This window comes from Pan paniscus, chromosome 6 (genome assembly GCF_029289425.2).
Source record: "Pan paniscus chromosome 6, NHGRI_mPanPan1-v2.0_pri, whole genome shotgun sequence".
Lineage (NCBI taxonomy): Eukaryota > Metazoa > Chordata > Mammalia > Primates > Hominidae > Pan > Pan paniscus.
The window spans coordinates 141730298-141753988 of record NC_073255.2 but is presented as its reverse complement, the minus strand read 5'-3'; the positions used below and the strand labels follow the sequence as shown (position 1 = coordinate 141753988).

Below are 23691 nucleotides of genomic sequence, written 5' to 3'. Positions count from 1 at the left end.
TTCAATGGCTGCATAATATTCTGCCTCATTCTCATTCCTTTCCACTCTATGCTCAATATTCCATTTGCAACTGTTTCACTATTGTCAGACATTTAGGTAGGTTTCTGATTTATTATTATAAATATGAATATCTTTTATATAAAGATCTATTTATATTTTAAAATATTTCTTGGCTGGGTGTTACGGCTCACACTTGTAATCCCAGCATTTCGGGAAGCTGAGGCGGGAGGATCTTTTGAGCTCAGAAGTTTGAGATCAGCTTGTAGTCATCATAGTGAAACCCCATCTCTACAAAACATACAAAAATTAGCCGAGTGTGGTGGTGCGCCTGTAGTCCCAGCTACTCAAGGGGCTGACGTGGGAGGATCGCTTGAGCCCAGGAGGTCGAGGTTGTGGTAAGCAAAGATCGCGCCACTGCACTCCAGCCTGGGTGACAGAGTAAGACCCTCCCTGTCACACACAAAAAATTTTGTTTCTTTTGGATGAATTCTCAGGGGATAATTACTTTTCCTTTTCTCCAATAGATTAGGGACTGATCCTGTATCAATACAGCTAGACCTCAAACAGTATGATTAACCTTATTCTTTGAATGATTTTCATAGATTTTTGTCACTGTGAACCAGGGGTTAAGGGTATCTTATATATTGGGAAGTTGGGTAAATACAGCTGGCTGGTCACGGTGTGCCATATTTGGGCCAAAAGGAAACAGCCTGTTAGGCTTTGCATCACAGAGCACTTTATTTTTTATTTATTTGTTTTTATTTTTATTTACTTTTGAGATGGAGTCTCACTCTGTCACCCAGGCCAGAGTGCAGTGGCATGATCTTGGTTCACTGCAACCTCTGCCTCCCAGGTTCAAGCGATTCTCCTGCCTCAGCCTCCTGAGTAGCTGGGATTACAGGCATGTGCCACCACACCTGGCTGATTTTTGTGTTTTTAGTAGAGACAGGGTTTTGCCATGTTGGCCAGGCTGGTCTTGAGCTCCTGACCTCAAGTGATCCACCTGCCTCGGCCTCCCAAAGTGCTGGGATTATAGGCATGAGCCACTGTGCCCAGCCGAGGTTTTGCGTCACAGAGCACTTTAAAACACAAGATAAGATATGGTTTCTGAATGTGTGCTAGAAAATCCTCTGGATCATTCTGTTGTTGTTTTTGGTATGTTCCCCCTTGTTTTTCAATACACTTAAAAAAATCGTATCCACATTATGATCTTAATGAACTTCTCTCAGCAAGAGAACTCACGGTTACTTTAATATACCCAGACTACACAGAGGATAATTGAAATATGATCATGTCATAATGATGATTAGTCTATAATGATTATCTGAGATTGAGTCATGCTGGCAGAAGCCCTACGGAAAGGAATACTTTCTTTAGATATTATTAAAAGCAAAACAATCAACCACTGTGGAAAGCAGTTTGGAAATTTCTCCAACAACTTAAAACAGAACTATCATTCAACCCAGCAATCCCATTAGTGGCTATATGCCCAAAGGAAAATAAATCCTTCTACCAAAAAGATACATGCACTCATATGTTCGTTGCAGCACTATTAACAAAAGCAAAGACATGGGATCCACCTAGGGGCCCATTAGTAGTGGACTGGATAAAGAAAATGTGGTACATACACACCATGGAATAGTATGTGGCCATAAAAAATTGGCTGGGCACTGTGGCTCATGCCTGCTATCCCAGCACTTTGGGAGGCTAAGGTGGGCAGATCACTTGAGGTCAGGAGTTCGAGACCAGCCTGGTCAATATAGCAAAAACCCATCTCTACTAAAAATACAAAAATTAGCTAGGCATGGTGGCAGGCACCTGTAGTCTCAAGCTACTTGGGAGGCTGAGGCAGGAGAATCACTTGAACCCGGGAAGCAGAGGTTGCAGTGAGCTGAGATCACACCACTGCACTCCAGCCTGGGTGACAGAGCAAGACGCTGTCTCAAAAAAAAAAAAAAAAGTATAACTAGAGGGATGAATAGGGAGACCACAGAGGGCCATCTATGTGTGTGTGGGGCAGGGGAAAACGGGGTCAGGAGGGTAGTCCTCATTTTCTTGAGGTTCTCAAGTAAGTACACTCCTAATTTCATAATAGAAAAGCCTGCTTTGGTGTGAATCATTCATTGGCATCCATGAACCAGAGACTCCCTGTTTCTCTCTCCTTGGTGCTAAGCTGCCTGGTTTGACTTTATGACATCACAGGATGAAGGAAAAGTAAGATTACCAAGAAGGAAGTACATGTATCTAAGGCTGCATCCCAGTCAGGGTGAGACCTGTTCTCAGTGGGCTGGGAAGGGAGCAGTGAGTGTTGGAAGGACTTTAGATCAGACCCCAGGGTAGTGACACCCATACCTGCGGGAGGTAGAGGGGAGAAGGAAGCCTCCAGCAGGGCAGATGTCTCCCTGGGAAGAACCTCAGCTCTCTTACAGGAAGGGAACATTTGCGGCCAGTTTCACAAAACTTTCTTTTTCTCCTTCATCATCTGGGCCCACAGCCTGGGGCCTGACCCTAAAAGGTCATTCATCAACAACCCTTCTTGAATCTGCTCTGGTCTTGGGTCACCCGTGGCCTTCATATGGCCAAATCCCTCATTAGATCCCTCGCTGTAACTTCACTCTTTTTGTTTTTCTTGAGACAGAATCTCAGTCTGTTGCCCACGCTGGAGTGCAGTGGTGTGATCTCGGCTCACTGCAACCTCCGCCTCCCTGGTTCAAGCGATTCTCCTGCCTAAGCTTCCCGAGTAGCTGTGATTACAGGTATGCGCCACCATGCCCAGCTAATTTTTTATTTTTAGTACAGATGGGGTTTCACCATGTTGGCCAGGCTGGTCTCGAACTCCTGAGCTCAGGTGATCCACCCACCTCGGCCTCCCAAAGTGCTGGGATTATAGGAGTGAGCCACCGCACCCGGCCTAATCTCACTATTGATTAGTCAATCCTTCATTCCTAAAGCTCTCTTCTTCTTCTCCCTCCTCCCCCTCCTCCTCCTCCTTCTCCTCTCCCTCCTCCTCTTCCTCTTCTTCTTTTTGAGACAGGGTCTTGCTCTGTGACTCAGGCTTCTTGACTACAGCGGCACGATCATAGCTCACTGCGGCCTCTACCACCTCCAGGCTCAAATGATCCTCCCACCTCAGCCTCCCACATAACTAGGACCACAGGCACACGTTACCATGCCCAGCTAATTTTAAATTTTTTTTTATACAGATGGGGTCTCATTATGTTTCCCAGGCTGGTTTCAAACTCCTGGACTCAAGTGATCCTCCCACCTTGGTCTCCTGAAGTATTGGGATTACAGGCATGAGCCACTGCACCTGGCCATTAAAGGTTTCTTCTTTGTTGAGTATTGTCAACTCTGGGACTGTACTTCTGACCCACAGTATCTGTGGTGGGCAGGGAGCTGAGAAGTAAGTGGGAAAATGAAAGTGTGAAGCCAGTGAGCCAGGCCTGGAATAGGGTGAGGCAAGTGAGTGTCTAGGGTATAAAATTTAAGGAGCTCGCTTGCAGGGTCATGCAAGTGTGAGGTGAGTGCTTCTTTAAAACTTGCAGGGCCAGTCGTGGTGGCTCATGCTTGTAATCCCAGCACTTCGGGAGGCTAAGGTGGCAGGATTGCTTGACCCAGGAGTTCAAGACCAGCCTGGGCAACATAAGGAGATGCTGTGTCTACAAAAAATAAAAAAAAATTAGCCAGGTATGATGGTGCACACCAGTGGTCCCAGCTACGTGGGAGGTTTAGGTGGGAGGATCGTTTGAGACCAGGAGGTCGAGGCTGCAGTGAGCCATGAACGCACCACTGCACTCCAGACTGGATGACAGAGCAAGACTGTCTCAAAAAACAAGCAAGCAAACAAACAAACAAACAAACAAAAAAACAAAAAAGCTTGCCCCCTAGGTACCTAGCTTGCCTCACCCTAATCCCAGCCTTGCCCATGAGTGCATGCTGCTCATCGGAAGGCGTGCTGGGAATTACTTAGACACTGCGACCAGAGCATATTTTTTCTTCCTACTGCATGACACCACCACGCAACAGAAACCCCAGGGCATGCAGAAGTTCTGCAGACTCTTAGGCTGAATAATAATAACCAGCTGTGATCAGAACACAACTACTCCCCACAGAATATCAGGAAAACACTTTGTTGGGGGAGTAAAATTAGAATGTTATTACAACTACTTAGATAGTATGCACATGAAGAGTTTTCCACCTGAAGGCTTGGCAAGGACTAGCTCTTCAAACAGATTTGTAAAGAGAGTAAGTGGAAGGAAATAAAAGTCAGAATTTTCCTCTCCAGATGTGGCCATCACTCCTTCAGTCTTAAGACCGTGAGACACGAGGACAATTTGCAGAATTTGGTGGAAGCATCAGTGTGGTGTAATTGCCACCTTGTGAAACATTCTGCTCTTTTAAAAACTTTGCTAACATTTCCCATGCACCATGGATGTTGCCTATCAGGGGAGGTAATTTAAAATATGTCACATTCTCCCAGGTTTGTACAGAGCAGGAATGAATAAATAAGTCATTCAATGCTGCTTTGGATCTTTGTTCAGTCAGATTTGTCCTTGTAACATGTCATGGGCTCGGAGTTGCCCATGTTACATTTCCAAAGGGCTCTTTGCAAATCCTTTTCAAAGCTGTCATTTGAATCACTGCTCATGAGTGCAGCATTTATAATGGCCCTATTGTCCAGGCTATCTAAATGCTACTTGGCTGAATTTTCCACGTGTTTACAGATGTTGAAATGTCTCCCGTGGTTGGTTTCTGCTCATTGTTCCTGTCTGACCTTTTTAATTAGGGTCTGGAGCCCCCACAGTCAGGAGAGCTGACTCCTCCTGTCTCCCTTTGGATCTGACATACCGATTTCAGCACAGGAGACGATGGAGGATAATTACTAAAATTATTCTAGCTACTTATGCAGATCTTCGGTGAGAAGGGGCAGAAAATGGCCTAAGAGTCAGGCCTTGATAATTCTGTGCTATTTCTGTATGCAGTGGACAATGAGACTTTGACACAAGGCACAACACTTTCTCATGTGTTTTTTTCTTTGGAAAGTAAGTATTTCACAAGAAGGGATTTCAATTAATTCATGAACGTCTCTTTCTCTTCTTCTTCCACTCCTTCCCCTTAAGGAACACTGTGAAATATATTAAAAGCAAGAAAACAGGCACAATTACTTGGCAGGCCTTACCCAGGCACATTGAAAATAGAATGTTACTGCTGATTTATAAATCCTAATAATATTAACTGTCCAGTTTTGGCATGAAGCCATTCCATATTTTACATAGGTTGAAAGGCTTTTACTATTGAAGCCCAGAAGACAGGTCCATGGCAGGGTGACAGTGTAGCATCCTTGACTCTTAGTGCATTTGACGAGAACTAATAAATTGGCAGCCAGGCACGGCGGTGGCTCACGCCTGTAATCCCAGCACTTTGGGAGGCCAAGGCAGGCAAATCACCTGAGGTCAGGAGTTCGAAACTAGCGTGTCCAACATGGTAAAACCCTGTCTTTACTAAAAATACAAAAATTAGCCAGGTATGGTGGCAGGTGCTTGTAATCCCAGCTACTTGGGAGGCTGAGGCAGGATAATCACTTGAACCCAGGAGGCGGAGGTTGCAGTGAGTTGAGATCACGCCACTGCACTCCAATCTGGGTGACAGAGTAAGACTCCATCTAAAAAAAGAATTAATAAATTAGGTGGTGATCCTAATGTTCTGTCCCTACTTTAGTGACTGACATGCACTTTTCTGAAAGTGCTGTCCTTTGAAATACTTTGAAAGTGTTGGCTTTTCAAAATAATAAATTCATCTCTGTTCATTGTCATTTAATACTGAGCTTTATACATGTTCCTTTAAGCTTCCTCTCCTTTCTGTGTGGGAAAGACTACCAGCTTTGTATCATTTTCCCGTTTCTTGATTCTGTCCTTACTTCCCTTCCTGCCAGAGGTACTCTCTCTCTCTCAGCGAGATCTGTCCCACAGGCATTCTTTCTCCAAATATCATCTTGAAGTCAATTGGCCTTCCTTGATAATATGTTTCCTGATTTTCTCGGCGGCATATAGTTCAGTGGTTAAATGTGTGTGTTCAGGAGCCATTCTCCCTGGCTTTCAACCCTAATTCAACAACTTACCAGCTGGGTAACTCTAGAGAAGATGTTTTACATATCTGTGCTTCAATTTCCCCATTCAAAAGGCTGGGGTACTTCCTTTCCAACCTGTCCTGAAGATTGAAATGATGCTTATAAGGTGTTTATAACAGAAAGTATAAACCTGGCACATAGAAAGAGCTCAATAAATATTGACAGTATATATATATATATATATATATATATATATATATATTAGAAGTGGGGTCTCACTCTGTCACCAAGGCTGGAATGCAGTGGCAAAATCACAGCTCACTGCAGCCTTGACTTTCTGGGCTCAAGCGATCTTCCCACCTCAGCCCCGTAAGTAGCTGGGACTACAGGCGCATACCACCATGCCTGGCTAATTTTTGTAGAGACAGAGTTTTGTTGCCAAGGCTGGTCTCGAACTCCTGGGCTCAAGCGATCCGCCTGCCTCAGCCTCCCGAAGTGCTGAGATTATAGGCATGAGCCATCATGCCTAGCCAATAATTTTTTTTTAGACACAGTGTCTCATGCTGTCACTGAAGCTGGAGTGTAGTGTCAAGATGACAGCCCACTGCAGCCTCAAACTTCTGAGCTCAAGCAGTTCTCCCACCTCAGCCTCCCAGAGTGCTGGGATTACAGGCATGAACCACCGCGCCTGGCCCTTTCCAGCTTCGTGGCCCATAAATGTCTTTCTGAAGGAACTGGAAGCCATATCTTTGAAATGTAAACATCAGAGGAGATTGTGCCCCTCTCTCCCAGTTTCTGAGTGACGGCAGGAGCCTAACTTTGGTAGGTGCCTTGCTTCCAGTTGTAAAACTACCTGTCATAAAGACAAGAGAAGTTTATTTTCCCTTTGTATAAAACCAATTAATTAACAGATAATCACCCTCAATTACCAGGTGAATTTAGGATGCACTATATGTAATAAATGGTGCTGCCAAGTCCTCTTACTTGAGGACTAGTTATTGTGTGCCTTGAGAACTTTTATGTAATGGGTGGTACTGGCTGTATAAAAGGGTGAGATTTCGGCTAGGCACAGTGGCTCACACTTGTAATCTCAGCACTTTGGGAGGCTGAGGCGGGCAGATCACCTGAGGTCAGGAGTTCGAGACCAGCCTGGCCAATTGTTGAAACCCTGTCTCTAATAAATACAAAAATTAGCGGGGTGTGGTGGTGGGTGCCTGTAATCCCAGCTACTAGGGAGGCTGAGGCAGAAGAATCGCTTGAGCCTGGGAGGTGGAGGTTGCAATGAGCCGAGACGGTGCCACTGTACTCCAGCCTGGGCAACAGAGCGAGACTCTGTATCAAAAAAAAAAAAAAAAAAAAGGGGGTGACATTTCTTTCTGTCAGCAATCTCTTAGCAAATTGCCTGTGATGCGGATCCCATTCTGGTTTAATTCTTATTCAATAATACACCTTTTCTTTTTCTACTACCTTTATGGAAAGGTTTTCTGGGTTGGGAGAAGATGTTGTTATTAATTATATTACCTGAACAAAGTATATTGATATATCTGTGTTTGTGCATCTAATTGCTTTATTTAATGCTTTATTTAATCCTCTTTTAGCAAGGAATTTACAATAGAAAGGATTGTCTTTTGCAAATTTCTCAGAAAGCACTAGAATCAGTGTATTTAATAAGTAGATTACTAACAATTATCTATAAAAACCCAAGTGATGTTCCCCTTTCTTCTAAATACTCTGTAAGTTTCAGTGATATTGTGTTAAGGTACAGCTCTTTAAAACCTTAAGTGCATTCTCTCCTCCAGGAAGCTGTGAGGCTTTCGTTTCTCAGCATGTGAACCTATGGTCTTAGTGAATCTTTAGCAGGCAGAGAGTTCAGGATCACGAAGTTTTACATGCCTTTGTTACCACAAATTTAATAGTCCTGGTCCTAATTATCCTTATGGGTGTTTATTGTAATGAAATAAGACATTTGAGTATGATGTATGCTTCCTCTCTAGACCAAAGGGAAGCGGACGGCAGAGTCCAGAAGGCAATTTATACCCAAGATCTAATGAACACGCACACATAAGCACACACACCCACGGCCCTGTGAGAGAAGTAACCAAGAATTAAGGCATTTAGTAGCTGTGCAATACATCACTGGCTGGCTGACACTGGTTAGCCACAAATGACGTGGCAGTCATGGAAAGCCAGAGACTGCTAAATAGAATTTTAGAATTTTGGGGCTTTCTAAAATGCAGAAATAAACAGATTGTTCTTCAGCTTAAAACTTTTTTTTTTTTTTTTTTGAGATGGAGTCTCACTCTGTCACCTGGGCTGGAGTGCAGTGGTGCAATCTTGGCTCATTGCAATCTCTGCCTCCCGTGTTCAACTGATTCTCCTGCCTCAGCCTCCCAAGTAGCTGGGACTACAGGTGTGCGCCACCATGCCCAGCAAATTTTTGTATTTTTAGTAGAGATGGGGTTTCATCATGTTGGCCAGGCTGGTCTTGAACTCCTGACCTCAAGTGATCCACCCACCTTAGCCTCCCAAAGTACTGGGATTACAGGCATGAGCCACTGAGCCCAGCCCAGCTTAAAACTTTTTAGCAGTGATACCTTCTACTGAATATGCATGACTGCCTAGCACAGCTAATGAGGCCTCCTGTGGTCTCTCCCTGCTCCAGCCCCTCCTCTGGGGTTTCCCACCTCAGACTGCGCTCCAGCACCCTGGATGTGTTCTACCTCTGGGCCTTTGCTCCACCTCTGGGCCTTTGCTCCTTCTGCTGGAAAAGCCCTTCCTCCAGTTTTCTAACTGGTGAACACCTGTTCATGTTTCACATTTCATCATTTCATCTTAGGTTGCTTCCCTGGGAGGCATTTCCTGAACTGTTCTTGTCTTTTTTGGGTTTCTGTTTTGCCCCCAGTCATCCGTTAATGGAGCTCACCTTTTGGACAGTGAGCTCCTCAAGTGCAAGGGCCACTTCACCCATCCAAGTGGTAACTGGGCCTGACCCTGCTTAGCTTCTGAGATCAGGCAAGATTGAGCATGTTCAGGTGGGTATGGCTGCAGACAACGGGCATTTTTGAGAAGCCACAGTGTCCCTAGCACCCAGAGGAAAGCCTGGCACATAGTTGCTGCTCAACAACCCCTGGTGTTTACTGAAAGGAGCCTTAGGCTGTGGACTGAATTATGTCTCCCAAAGTGTAAATATTGAAGCCCTAACCCCCAATACGACTGTATTTGGAGATAGCGCCTTTAAGAGGACAATTAAGATAAAATGAGATCTTCAGGGTGGGGCCCCAATCCAATGTGACTGATCTCTTTATAGAAGGAAGAAATACCAGGTGCGCATGCTCCGAGAAAAAGCCATCTGAGGACGCAGCAAGAAGGCCGCCATCTACAAGCCAAGGAGAGGGGCCTCAGGAGAAATCGAACCTGTCACACCTTGATCTTGGACTTCCAGCCTTCAGAACTGTGAGAAAGTAAATTTCTGTGTTCAAACTACCAGGTCTGTGGGATTTTTTATGGCAGCCCTAGCAGACTAAGACAGGCGTCAATGGTTCCAATGTTTTCATTTTTTTTCAGGTAAGCAGACCGAAGCCCAGAGACATGAAGCAATTTGCCCAAAGTCACATACCAAGTTAACTGAAGAGTTGGGATTAGAATCCAGCTCTTGTGACTTCTCTCTTTTCAGTTTCCCTTCCCACTCCCCCCACTGAAAAGCTTTTGAGTGACTCTTTTAGAAATCCCGGTTCTGTATATGAAGCAGAATTGAGCACAGCTGCTCTATTGAAGGGCTCAGAGCTCCCAGGCTTTTCTCTCTCCTCTGCCCCTTTTCCCTGTTGCACCTCTGCAGCGTCCTGAGGGTTGATGGAATCTAGTTTGAAAGCTATTGCTCTACCTCACTGCCTCCTGAATGCAATGTCACAAATTTTCCCAACTTGCCATTTCTCTCACACTGACATAAAGCATTAGAAACCTGTTGTGAAGTAGGAAAGCTAACTGGGTCAGTAGCTGATAAGATAATCTGGCCTAGGGGATAGATGATTAGGATTTCAGAGAAGGAAAGGTCACCCAATTGATTTGACTCTGTCCTGGGGCGATGATATGGTGAAGATTTCTACAGATGCAGCAGAAACATCCGGAAACCAGGTGTGTCCCAGCTCTGGTCTGGGAACCATTTCATAAATTGGCAAATATCCAGAATATACACATGGCTAATTCTGAGGTGTACTGAAGTTTCAATAAAGCTACTTTGGTAATGACTAGGAGAAGAAAATCCTATGGCTGCACTTCGTTAATGTTGTATGGCCAAGGACAGTGTTTCTCTAATTATGGCCTGTGAACCTCCCTGGATCTCGATCACCTGCATATTTGGGAATATGCAGGTTCCAGGGTCCCACCTGAAACTACAGAATCAGTATTGAGATCCCAGGTGATTCTCATGTACACTCAAGTGTAAGATTATTAGCACCTGGACTTTGGAAGCAGCCAGATAAAAGTTTGGATCCCGGGTTGGCTACTTCCTAGATGTGGCCAAGTCATTTTACTTGCCATGCTTTTGCTTTTCTTGTCTGTAAAGTGGACATGATACCTATTTTACAGGGTGGTTTTGAGGAATAAGGTCAGCATTAAAAATTTATCCTCTTTAGGGAGACAGAGAGAGGAGATGAAATAGAGTAGAATTGAGAAAAGCAGCTTCTTAGACCTCTCTGTGAAGTTTTTCTTATTTCAACAAATAATAAAAAATTCATATACTTTCTTAGTGCTTGTTTGGACTTAAGAATTTAAAAATAACTTGAGAGTTTTATAGGCATCAAGGATGATGTCTGAGTGCTGGAAATACTTGACCTTTGGCTGGAAGGTGGAGTGAAGGTGCCAGCGGACTGAACCCTGGGAGACTGTCTTCTGTTTTATGAATGTGGTCATGCTCTGAGTCAAATGATGTCCCTGGTAAGGACATCTCGCAGAAAAGCTTAGAAATCAGCTGTAATCCTTGTTCCCTGCAAGACCCTTGACTTGGATGTTAAGAGTTCCCTGTAATGATAATAGCTCCCTTTACTGAGCACTACTTGTTAGCCAGGCATTGTGCTAAGTGCTTTATGTGCATTATGCTATGCAATCCTGCAAATACCGTTACGGGGCAGGTAATATTATTAATGCTATTTTAGCAATGACAAAAGTAACTCACTGATTAGGACTCTGAGTAGTATCCATACCACTGTAAGGATAACAAAGAGCAAAGGCAGATTAGGTCCAGCTCTGCTGTTTGTTGGGTGTTTTATTTAGATTTAACCCCTAGACAAGTCTGAGTCTTGATATGGTCTTGCCTATTACTCTACTTCTTTCTCTGCTGTGCACAGATGGAGACTGGCATCTGTATTAATACCAGGTTGTGTGCTTAAAGTCCAATGAATAGCATTTTTTTTTTTTTTTTGAGATGGGGTCTCATTCTGTTGCCCCGGCTGGAGTGCAGTGGTGCGATCTCTGCTGACTGCAACCTCCGCCTCCCAGGTTCAAGCAAATCTCCCACCTCAGCCTCCTGAGTAGCTGGGATTACACGGGTATGCCACCATGCCTGGCTAATTTTTGCATTTTTAGTAGAGATGGGGTTTCACCATGTTGGCTAGGCTGGTCTCGAACTCCTGACCTCAGGCGATCCACCTTCCTTGGTCTCCCAAAGAGCTGGGATTACAGGCGTGAGCCACTGCACTGAGCCCAATGAATAGCATTTAATAAATGTTTGTAAATGCTCTGAATGTACTATGATAATACAACAAAGTTGTACACATAAGATTATCATAGCAAAAAATGGAGAGTAACCTTGGTTACTTCTATATAGTTATTTAATTTTAATTTTTTTTTTTTTGAGATGGAGCCTTGCTGTGTCACCCAGGCTGGAGTACAGTGGCGTGATCTTGGCTCACTGCAACCTCCACCTCCTAGCCTCCTAGGTTCAAGCGATTCTCCTGCTTCAGCCTCCTGAGTAGCTGGGACTACAGATGTATACCACCATGCCCCTTTAATTTTTGTATTTTTGGTAGAGATGAAGTTTCACCATTTTGGCCAGGCTGGTCTTGAACTACTGACCTCAAGTGATCAGCTCACGTCTGCCTCCCAAAGTGCTGGGATTACAGGTGTGAGCCACCGTGCCAGGCCAATTTTTTTTTTTTTTTTTTAGAGACAGAGTCTTGCCTTGTCAGCCAGGTTGGAGTGTAGTGGTATGATCACAGCTTACTGCAACCTTGAACTCTTGGGCTCAAGTGATCCTCCAGCCTCAGCCTCCCAAGTAGCTATGGCTACAGGTGCATACAATCAAATGCCTGGCTAATTAAAAACTTTTTTTTTTCTGTAGAGATAGTTTCTCACTATGTTGTCCAGGCTGGTCTTGAAATCCTGGCCTCAAGCAATCCTCCTGCCTCAGCGTTGGATTACAAGCATGAGCCACTGTGCCCAGCCTATACAGTCATTTAAAATGATTGTATAGCTCTATAATAAATGAATAACATACATACCATAATAAAAGAATAAAGCAGGATATGAAGTAGCATGATTAATGGAATCTCATTTTTGAAAATCAAATATGTTTATATGTACATAGAAAAAATATGGAAGGATCTACCCCATAATGTTAGTTGAGCTCTGAATGGTAGATTTAGGATTTTTTTTTTTTTTTTTTTTTGAGACAGTCTCACTCTGTCACCCAGGCTGGAGTGCAGTGGCGTGGTCTCAGCTCACTGCAACCTCTGCCTCCCGGGTTCAAGTGATTCTCTTGCCTCAGCCTCTGGAATAGCTGGATTACAGGTGCCCGCCACCACACCTGGCTAATTTTTGTATTTTTAGTAGAGACGGGGTTTCTCTATGTTGGCCAGGCTGGTTTTGAACTGCTGACCTCGTGATCTGCTTGCCTCAGCTTCCCAAAGTGCTGGGATTACAGGTATGAGCCACCATGCCCTACGATTTAGGATGTTTTTTGACTCTGAAAAAGAAAAATTGTCTGATTTTTCTTTTTCTGTTTTTATTTTTACAGTGAGCTGAACACACATCATTTTTATAACTGGGAAAAATGTGCCACTATTATTTTGAAAATTCCTTGGAAATAAAAAGCTAAACATTCTACCATCTTCCATGTTATTGTGGGTTTGTATTTGCTTCTCTAAGAGAGTGATTAGGAGATGCTCTGAAGACTCTCAGCACACCAAAAGGATAGCTATTCTAAACATTCCTTTTAGCACCTTCACATACATTCAATGCATTCCTCAATGTATCACCCAATGCATTCTTGTTGAATAAATGAATGAGCATTGAGAAGAAAATCTGTGATCAATATGCAAAGTGTTGCAAAAGAAGAACACTTTCATAAGGATGAGAAGTCATAACAATAGAGAATAATAACTTTCAATTTCTTTTTCTTAGATTCCTGGTAGCTGGATTAATTTGTGTTCAAAGTGATTCACTGAGTCTAGTGAGATCCTAGAACAAGGTTGGGGCTGTTTAAGTCACTCTAAGAGCTCCCTCCAGACATTTCTGTCAGCCTGTCTACACCATATCTCTTTTCATTATTCTTGTTGCCTTTGGTGGCTGTCACAGACAGGAGGGCCAAATAATGCTCCTAGCAGCACATACCATTTCTGCTTTGTCCATCTCTTGCTCACTATAATAGGACATTCTTCTTCCACAGATAGAACAGATTTCTGGTTCTTAGAAAGGCTTCCCAACCTCTGCCCAGGCGTTCATTTTATTTGTGATTCAGAGAATGGCTCTTGGCCAACACAAGAGAATGCCAATTCAGGGACTACTGTGGTTTGAATGTCCCCTCCGAAACTCATGTTGAAATCTAATTGCCATTGTAATAGTATTAACAGTGGGACCTTTAAAAGGTGCTTAGGTCATGAGGGCTCATGATGGATTAATGCTGTTGTCACTGGGAGTGGGGTCCCAATAAAGGGATGAAATTTGGCCTGATTTCCTGTCTCACACATGATAAAGGGATGATATTCAGTCTGCTTTCCAGTCTCGCATGCCTGCTTGCCCTTCCGCCATGTTATGATGCAGCAAGAAGGCCCTCACCAGAAGCAGCCCCTCAGCCTTGGACTTCCCAGCTTCCAGAACTGTAAGAAATACATTTATGGGAGTCTCTCTGAATCTGCTGTGATTGTGGGGGCTGCCTGAAAAAGAGAATTCAAACAAAACAAAACTTTTTTTTTTATGGTACTCTGTTATAGCAACACAAAACAGAGTAAGAAACCCTTCAAAACAGACCCTTAATTTGGCAACTAGATGTCTCCGATATGAAAGTTGGGGGTAAGGCACCCAGATCTGCAGAAAGGCTCAAAAGATTTGTCCTCATAGCTGCAACAGTTGTGTCATAATGGTAGAAACAGAAATTCTTTACTATGGGAGATTAAAAAGAAATGAAACCTTCAGTGACCACCTACTCTGTTGCAGGCACGAGGCTGGGGAGCTGGGGCGCTGCTGGTGGGCTTCACGGTGCTGTGGTTCTCTCTATTCTCATCAGCCTGTGAGGCAAGAAAGTATTGGCAGCACCTCACAGGCCTTGTCCTCTTCATAGCCCCCTCCCGGGAGCCACATCAGTCTCCATTTCAGGTAAAAAAATGAATGAACAAAGCACAAAGATGGTCCTCACTGGCCACCTGAGCCTGGCGTGTCATCTACAGAAGAGCCTGGCTTCCCCGCCATTTCTCCCGTGGCCTCTGGCCTGAAATAGTTTTCTTCTTGTTAGCGGTTGATCTCAGCTCTGGGCAATGAGACCTTCACCCGGCCAGTGTTCAGAATCCACTGAACGGACTGAGGGGGAAGGACTGACAATCAGTTCTAAAGGGACAAACACACAGCCAATTTAGCTGCTTAGTTCCAGACCCTGCATGTAAACAGTAAGCTAGGAGCTCTGAGGCAAGTCTACTGCTCAAGGCAGCAACTGGGTATTTTCCCCTGAGCTCCACGGGGCGTTGTAATGCGGGGGAGGAAGGGGATGGAGCAAAGATTAAGATGCACAGGACCAGTAAGGCCTCCTGTCTGCTCTGCAGGTATAGAGCAGGAGAATCTCCCAACCACTTGTTTTTTTGGAGACAGGATTTCACTTTGTTGACCAGGTGAGTGAAATGGCACAATCATAGCTCACTGCAGCCTTAAAATCCTGGGCTCAAGGGACCCTCCCAACTCAGCCTCTTGATAGCTAGACTATAAGTGAGTGCCATGAAGCCTGGCTAATTTGTTATTTTTATTTTTTGAAGGGAAGAGGGTCTCACTATGTAGCCAGGCTGGTCTCAAACTCCTGGCCTCAAGTAATCCTCCTGCCTCGATCTCACAAACTTCTGGGATTACTGGCACAAGCCACCAAGCCTGCCAGATGTTTCCTTATCCTAAGAAGCGAATGAGAAGAGGAGAGAAGGAAAGATCTCTAGGAAATATAATTAGGACTGCTCTTTAATTAAAAAAAACTGATTGAACATGTATAATTTTGAGATGGTATAATATAGCAGGCAGAGTGTAGCAGCTTGAACTTGAAAATGTCTACCTCATCAAGGTAATATGTACATTGATTTTAAATGTTTCCATTAATTAATCCACTGAAATTCTTCATATTTCCAAGATTTCAGTTCTCATTGAAATCTTTCCAGAGTTCTCCTGTTAAACTTTGTTCATATAAAGATGACTTTATGGGAGAATATCCATTCTTAGAAAATGCTCTTTGGAAAAGCCAATACTTTCCTTGTTTTTGTTTCTGAGGCAGAGTCTTGCTCTGTCACCCAGGCTGGAGTGCAGTGGTGTCATCTTGGCTCACTGCAACCTCTGCCTCCCAGGTTCAAGCGATTCTCCCACTTCAGCCTCCTGAGTAGCCAGGACTACAGGCTTGTGACACCACACCTGGCTAATTTTTGTATTTTTAGTAGAGCTGGGGTTTCCCCTTGTTGGCCAGGCTGGTTTTGAGCTCCTGACCTCAAGTGATCCACCTGCCTCAGCCTCCCAAAGTGTTGGGAGTACAGGCGTGAGCCACCACGCTAGGCCTGGAAAAGCCAATACTTGATTTTTAAAAAGTCAGACCATACAAATGATCTTATAATGAAGAGTCACCCCACTTCATCCCTTCTCATACCCGGTCTTACTCCCTGGAGACAAGCTCTTTTAATAGTTTCCAGTTTTATTGCAGTAGTTACTTCAGTAGTCTAAATACTATGTTAACATTTGTTTAATTATGCATTTATCAATTTTAGACACTGTATGTTGAGTCTTCTCTAGAAAAGTGAAAATTCACCTCCGTTCCTTCTCACCTCCTTTCTCTCCCAATTTTGATTTTAAATAATGCCTTTGTGAGTTTAAATAATAGGTATACCTTTACTTCTTTTTTTTCTTCTCTTTCTGTCTTTGGTCAGATTCAACTCATCTCTACTTGATGTGAAGCTATCATGTAACTATTCTTTTCCTTCCATCTTTCTAACTGCTGACTTTCTGATGTAAGCTTGACTTTTGACTTTTCAAAAGTCAGTATGGGGATTTTCAGTGGATTCATTAACGGAAACAATTTGGACAGAAATCTCCCCTCTTCCTTCTCCTGGAAAACTTAGACTCATCCCAAATATTCAAGTGGCTTAAGATTTCTGCCTTCTACAGCCTACACATGATTGTCCATGCATTGTTGACACATGTGACAGTGACTCCATTGTAGAGGTATAACGTATCTACTTACAAGGAAATCTTCCTCACTGACATTGTGCATGCCTCAAGGACAAGAAACAGGCCTTACATCTCTGAATCCCCATGACCTAGCAGAATGCCTGGCACATAGTAGGACTTCAAGATCTCTTTGCTGTGGAATGTGTGTATATCTGTATTATATATCTCTTTTTAAAAGACAGGATCTCTGTCACCCTGGCAGGAGTGCAGTGGCATGATCATAGCTCAGTGCAACCTCCAACTCCTGGGTTCAAGAGACCCTCCTGCCTCAGTCTCCTGGTTAGCTGGAGCTACAGGCATGTGCCACAACACCTGGCAATTTAAATTTTTTTTGTAGAGATTGGGTCTTGCTATATTGTCCAGGCTGGTTTCCAAACTCCTGGACTCAAGTGATCCTCCTGCCTCAGCCTCCCAAAGCACTGGGATTACAAGTGTGAGCCACCATGCCTGGCCTCTATGATACATATTTACATAATTAGAATGTTTATTGTTTGAAGGGGTAAGATGTCTTAAAAATATGTCCAAACATGAAAACAAATTAATGCAGTGTCTCTAATATTGTGGTCCCCTGAGTGAGCATGTATGTATGTGTACATGTATGTGAGGTTCTTGATTTTGGAAAGAGTAGACACAGTGGCTCTGTGAAGGATCAGCCCACAGCAGATGAAGTGCCAGCTGCCAGAATGAAAGGCAGAGCTGCTTTCTCCAGTCAGGTACACAAGATCTGCTTCTCTTTGTAACTTGTTCTGACTCTCAAGCTGTTGAGAGTTGTCACAAATAAAACCCCCAAACAACTCTGAAAGTCCTACCAGTAGATCTAGTCCACTCAATCTGAACCAAGATGACCTGCTTCTAAACATGTTTCCAGGATTTCAGCTCTCATTGAAATCTTTCCAGCATTCTTCCTTTAAGCTTTGTTCATATAAAGATGACTTCATAAGAGAACATCCATTCTTAGAAAATGCTCTTTGCAGAAGCCAGTACTTGTAGTAGAGGCTGTCGTTTCTCTGCCACTTTCCCCTTAGGCTTTACCATTTCAGTGCCCACTGGGCCAGTGTTTAACTGCCAGCCTCTGCGTCTTTTTGCTGGAGGACATTCTCTGACCAGCAGGGTCCTCTCTGTTTACCCACGGGACAGACTGGAAATGCCAGGGAATCACCATCCCTTACCTCTAGCAGTCCTCAGTCAATGACTGATGAGAATTGATTTATAAATATCACTTCCCTTGCCCCTGGAATCTCAGAAATCCCCAGTGGGATTGCACTCCAGTTACCCAAGTAATGACTTGTTTGCTAATACTCCCTTTATTGACCACCTTCCTCTCCCTGTCTCACTTTTTCATCCCCTACCAGTGTCTTCTGGGATCTCTACGTACAAAAATGACCTGCACTTAAATCCCGTGTCAGCATCTATCTATGGGGGAACCCAAGCTAGGGTAATATTCTTATACAGTAAGTTAGACAGTCATCTTTCCTTCCCTTCAGTTATTTCCTACAAGGGAATCATTTAGCCTTCTGTTATTCACCGTGGAGCTAATGCTGATGTACCCCTGGTGGAAGTCAGTGCCCATCTTTGTGGGAAACATTTATAGGGGAATGGCTGCCAGTATAACAAGTTTTGGCATGAAAGGAGAAAATTCTCTGGATTTCTTTCCTTTCAGACGTGGGAAACAAGTCACAAAGCAGATCTTTCCAAATCCACAGTTAAATGTTCAGAGCAAGTGAGCCGCTTTGTGAAGCCACATTAGTCTGCCTTTCCCTTGACCCTGGGGACCCCGGGAGGACTTAAAGAGTTTTAATGTGATTTCTGGAATGTGCTTGATTTTCAGAGAGAGTAGCTTAGCCCATGGGAGACTCCATTAATATAATTTTGCAATAGAAAAGCTTCCTATTGCCTAATCTCATTAACTGTGTTTTATGTACAGTAAATGGGTAAAAGCTGAGTTTGTAATTTGGTAAATGTGAATGTATAATTTTTGAGGACTTAGAATGTGGAATAAAGAAGAATTTACTTAATATGTAAAAAGAGGCTGGGCGCAGTGGTTCACGCCTGTAATCCCAGCACTTTGGGAGGCCAAGGTGGGCAGATCACCTGAGGTCAGGAGTTCGAGACCAGCCTGGCCAACATGGCAAAACCCCGTCTCTACTAAAAATACAAAAATTAGCCAGGTGTGGTGGCGGGCGCCTGTAATCCCAACTACTCGGGAGGCTGAGGCAGGAGAATTGCTTGAACCCAGGTGGCAGAAGTTGCGGTGAACTGAGATCGCACCACTGCACTCCAGCCTGGCGACAGAGCAAGACTGTCTCAAAAAACAAAACAAAACCAACAAAAAACTCCTAATAAGACCTCAGATGGGGCTTTGAGCCACGAGTTAGTGGCCATCCTTACCTACATTAATACTTTTTCTTCATTTTCCTCCATTCACTCATTCAGTCATTCGTTCAACAAATATGAATTGAGCATATATGATAGGCACTATTCTAGGTGTGGGGATGCAGTGGCAGACAGAGGAGAGTAAGTCCTAGCTTTCATAAACCTTACAGTGAAATGTGGATATAGACAATAAGCAAATAAATGTGTAATAAATACATCAGGTGGCTTTGAGTGCTACGAACAAAAATAAATTGGGGTGAGAAGCCAGCTGTTATTTTGGAGCAGGTGGTCAGGGACACTTTCCCTGAAGGAATGAGGAAACAAAATATCTAGGGGAATCCACCTTCTAGGTGGAGGCTTCAGCAAAAGCAGAGGCAGAAGAAATAGCAGGGGAGCCAGGGCAGCTGGTGATAGGAGATGGGCCATCAGGGTGAACCGGACAATATAGGACTCTTGGGCAATGGTGAGGCATTTTGAATTTATTTTCAATGCAATGGGACATTATTGAAGGGTGGGGAGAAGGGGAGGGGGGTGATGAGAATTACATTGTAAGACTCACTGTGAGTGAGTGACAAGAAGACTGTAAGGGGTAAGAGTTGAAGCAGAGAGGACAGTTAGAAGGCGATGACATGGTCTGGAAGAGAGGCAGTGGTGGCTTGGACCAGGCTGGGAGTGGTTGAAGTGGTGAGGTGGGATCAGATTTAATGTTTTTAAGGCAGAGTCAGTAGGATTTGGCGATAGGTTACATGAGGAATGTGTGTGTGTGTATCTGAGAGAAAACTCATGATGACTCCCAAGTTTTTGATCCATCTGAGTGAGTGGGGTCCTATTTACTGAGATGGGGAACAAGAGAAACTTTTTTGGGGAGAAAATCAGATAGCCACAATAGGCCATTAGACACAAAGATCTGGAATTCAAGGGAGAGGTTGGAACTGGAGATACATATTTGGGAGCCATCCATTGTACAGATAATATTGCAGGGACTGTAGAAAGAGAAGGAAGAAAGGCCAAGGACTGGCCCTGTACCATACCACCCTTGGAGGGAGGAGAAATAGTTTGGGAGCCCCAAAGAGGGGCAAGGGGGCTACTACCCCTCCTCCATCAACTGGGCAGCTTCATATTGAAAAATTACCTAAATAGCAAATAAAATCGAAGTCTCAGTTGTGATCTCTGGGGTAGAGTGGAAAGATCAGTGGCTGGGTCTGTTTTCCACTAGTCCACGCTGCACCTACATAGATCTTCAGCACTGAGTGCTATGAGGATGGGGATATTTGAGAGGGTTCTCCTTCCTCTCCTCTTCCCTCTCCCCTGCCTGCTGACCTTCCCTTCTTCTATCCTTTCCTGAGTTGCCCATTCCTCCTCTTGCACCTCCCACTCCACTTCTTCTCTCCACCAATTGGTGTCCTTGGGACTGAATTTCAGGTGATTCTAGGCTAGGAGGCCTGGGCTGTTAAGTTACAGAACCCCTCCTTTCCAGGTGCAGACAAAGGTTCCCCTTGAAGCTTGGGTCAGAGGTAAGGTCGTTTTCTTCAAATACTCAACCCACACATTTCACCATTTTGAAATTCATCAAGGCTTGCAAAATGTCAGAATGCAAATTCTCCTGAAAGGGGAGTTTATTTGTTCTTCACAATTCAATGTGAATTACTTTAATCAGATAATCAGCCAATTTCCCTCCTAACAGCTGGTTGAGATCAGGCTGCACTATATTCTTTCTATTAAAAAAAAATCTTACTAAGACTATATCAGAAATCTTCAAGCTTTATCACGTGTAAAATTCACTTAGGAAATTCACCGAAATGCAGATTCCTAGGTTCTATTCCCAGATATTCCAACTTGGTAGGTCCGGATGATTCTGGTGCAGGTGGCTGGTGAACCACACTGGGAAATACCGAGGTAGAGGATTGGACAGAACTTGGGGGCAGGGGAGCGGTCAGAGGGCCTATCTCAGGAGGACATGCTTGGCAAGCTGCCAAAACAAAGGCCTTTGAACTAAACAGAACCAAGTGGAAGGAAAGAGGAAGGGGGAAGAGAGCCCAGAATAGAAGGGAATGGAAGCAGATGGCTTCTCCGTGATGTTGTTAGTACTTGAACCCACCCTACAACCCCAGGCTTCTGGCGTGTACCGAAGACTTGGGCACTTACCACGCATCAGGCACGGTATAGGTATTAATGAGCTTTCCAGCTCATTGAATTCTTACCACTTCTTATTATCTCTGTTTGGGGATTACAGAGGCTGTAAAAGTTTTACGAGGCAGGGCTAGACCCGGAAGCCTTGTCTGTGTGATTCCAAATCCACACGCCCCAACCACGTGTTGCACTGCTGAATCTGCACCATCATCAGATTATGCGGGCTCAAAGGGAAGTGTGCTCAGGAGTGAATTTCAATGGCTCAGAGGCCCACGCTTTCCTCTGGGATGGGCTGCTTTGGTGCCCCCTGGTGGCTGCTAACCTGGTGTGCGGCGTCCAGGCGAGAACAAGCAATGAACTGAGTCCTAGCTCCCCAGCAGGGAAATATGGAAGATTCTTAAAATATCACACTTCCCACCTGATCAGACACGCAAACTCTTTTCTCCCATTATCTGAGCAATTTCAGGAAACTCCCGTTAGTGCTACGTCCCTCAGCTTCTGCCTCAGTGACACGTTACACACTAATTTATAAATTACAAGCCACTGCCTTGTAACCTGATCACAGCTGCACACACCTCTCCTTCTCTCCAACCATATAGGCTCAGAGAACCCGCTTCATTTTCATTAAATAGTAAGGAAAAGCTCCCCGGGCTTCTGTATTCTACTAGGCCTGCTTTTGTTTTTAACAGCCTGTCTGCCAATGCACTAGTGGGCTAAAAATAGACTTACTTATAATACAATTCATCATGCACTCAGCTGCCAGGAGGAAGCTTAATTTAAGCTTCATCCAAGATGAAATACCTTTAAGAAACATATTATTTCATGTAACTATTAATATCAGTTTTTAAGAGTCCTCCAATATGAACTCTTTGATACATACTTTGGAAATGAGAGAACGTTAGAATGTTGTGAAAAGAGATCTGGGCAAAACTATCTTGCCATAGTCTTGGCCAAGGTTAGAAAATGCTTTGGGAGCTCTTTTCCTTAACTCCAAACTCTTTTAGTTTCTCTTTGCTTTTTCTCTTAATTCTAGCTCTTTGTTTCAACTTGATCTGAATAAATTGGATCATCATAGAGTTGCCAGATTTAGCAAATAAAAATACAGAATGCCTAGTTAAATTTCCGATAAACATTGACAGTTTTTTAGTATAAGTAAGTCTCAAACATTGCGTGGTTTGCTCAGGACTTTTCTGGTTTTAGCACTGGAAGTTCTACATGCGGGAATGCCTTCAGTCCCAGGCAAATGAGGCAGCCAGTCGCCTTAACTACAATATAAATCATACCCTTCCCCCATCTTCAGGATTTATTTCCCACTAGGAAGTCTTGTGGGAGAGAAACTTTTAAAAATAACAGCTTTATTGAGACATAATTCACATATCATAAAATACCTCTTAAAAGTATACAATTCGGTGATTTTTAGTATACCTATAGAGTGGTACAATTATCACCACTATCTAATTTTAGAATATTTTCATCACCATGAAAACCCCATACCTACTGTCAGTCACTCACCATTCTCCACTCCCCTCAGGCCCTGGATACCACTAAGATACTTTCTGTCTCTATGGATGTTTCTATTCTGGACATTTCATATACATGACATGTGGTACAGGCTGGGCACAGTGGCTCATGCCTGTAATCCCAGCACTTTGGGAGGCCAAGGCGGGCAGATCATCTGAGGTCAGGAGTTTGAGACTAGCCTGGCCAACATGATGAAACCTTGTCTCTACTAAAAATACAAAAATTAGCTGGGTGTGGTGGTGTGTGCCTGTAATCTCAGCTACTTGGGAGGCTGAGGCAGGAGAATCGCTGGAATCTGGGAGGTGAAGGCTGCAGTGAGCCGAGATCATGCCACTGCACTCCAGTCTGGGTGACAGAGCGAGACGCCATCTCTAAATAAATAAATAAGTAAATAAATAAATAAATGAAATGTAGTGCTTAGTGGTTGGATTCTTTCAGTTAGCCTAATGTTTTCAAGGTTCATCCATATGGTAGCATGTGTCAGTACTTCATCCTTTTTTATTGCCAAATGGTATTCTGTGTGGATATATAAACGCATACCTTGGAGATATTGAGGGTTTGGTTCCAGACCACTGCAATAAAGTGAATATCACAATAAAGACAGAAGTTTTCGTTTCCCAGTGCAAAAGCTATGTTTATAGCATCCTGTAGACTGGTAAGTGCACAGTAGCATTACATCTAAAAAATATACATACTTAATTTAAAAATAAATTAATGAACGAATTTTTGCCGGTAAACATGGAGGTGTCCTGCCTCCATGTTGATGGCGGCTGACTGATGAGGGCGGTGGCTGCTGAAGGCTGAGGTGGCTGTGGAATTTCTAAAATAAGACCACAAGGAAGTTTCCTTTCATGGAAGGTTTTTCTGTAGCACGTGATGCTGTTTGATAGCATTTTAGTCACAATATGACTTCTTTCAAAATGGAA

The 23691-nt window shown here is 43.8% G+C and overlaps 1 protein-coding gene across 3 annotated transcripts in view; it reads right to left on the bottom strand.

Moving 5' to 3' along the window:
* LHFPL3 (LHFPL tetraspan subfamily member 3) overlaps positions 1-23691 on the bottom strand; it is a 577287-nt gene that overhangs the window by 3644 nt on the left and 549952 nt on the right. The gene's annotated exons all lie outside the window — the stretch shown is intronic.